Raw genomic sequence first — 1194 nt, 5'->3', positions numbered from 1 at the left:
GGATCGGCCAGGTGGCATCATTGATGGACTCAAGTGTGGCAGCAGTAGTGAGGTTGGCCCAGGATCGGATATTGTTTCGTTCTGCTGTGCATGGGATCGCTTTGAGTCGGTTCCGACTTGATGGCACCTGACAACAACAACAATCTAATTTGATTAGGCAGCTCTTCCTCAGTAGTATTTTGAGTGTCTTCCAACCTGAGGGGCTCATCTTTGGCATTATATCTGACAATATTACGGTGGTCTTCATCTTGTTTCAATATTCAATATTCTGGTACTGACAGTGTTCTATAGCTATGCATGAAGTTTTCAGCTGGTAAACATTCAGAACTAGTCAGCCTTTCCCTCTTTCTTGTCTATCTTTGCCTGGATGCTCAGATGAAACCTGTCCACTATGGGTGTCCACAACTTGTCTGTCAATTTCTTGTATTTTGGTGGCTTTTTCTGTCCACATTGCAAATCTGGAATTTAATTATTTTGTGTCTTAAGCAGTACGTGGGACAAAGTAGATATTCCTTATATCTGCATAAATGAACTCATTTTGTTTTGTAGGCATTTATTAACTGAAGATATTACAGACATAAGAAAATGTAAATTATATTAAGCATGAATAAATATTGCTTATCTAGAAATAGAAGTTAATAAAGTGCATTGTATAAATTTCTTATTATATAAAGATGAATACATTCGGAGTTGTGGAACAGCATTTACTTGCATTTGTAACAGAATCTTTGGTCGTTTTACTATCAGATTCCTGAGGATACCTACCATTCATGTGTCATATTACTAGAAAGCTAGTAACATCATTTTTTTAGTCTTTTATTTTATATCATCATTAAATAATAAGCTGTGTGACCTTTTAAGAATAGAACCGCAGGCCAAATTTCCAACTTATAATTTACTCTAGCTTAAATGTACTTGTTATTTAAAAAGTTCAGACTCATGTCAATTACAGTTTTTAGCTTAAACAAATTTATTTTGACTGTATGCTTTAATTAGACTAAATATATTATTTAAGTTAGTTTTTTTTTTTTTCTTAAATGTTTTATTGTGAATTATGTGATAGTTTACATAGGAGAACATTAGTTTTACATTCATTCTATCGTATATCGTCTCATTGCCAGGCCTACAATCCCCTTCATGCAATCCTTCCCCCGTGCCCCCCAGGTCTTCAGCACACTGTTGCTTTCCCTCTCT

The sequence above is a fragment of the Chrysochloris asiatica genome, unplaced genomic scaffold, assembly GCF_000296735.1.
Source record: "Chrysochloris asiatica unplaced genomic scaffold, ChrAsi1.0 scaffold00082, whole genome shotgun sequence".
Lineage (NCBI taxonomy): Eukaryota > Metazoa > Chordata > Mammalia > Afrosoricida > Chrysochloridae > Chrysochloris > Chrysochloris asiatica.
This window is presented reverse-complemented; position numbering follows the sequence as displayed.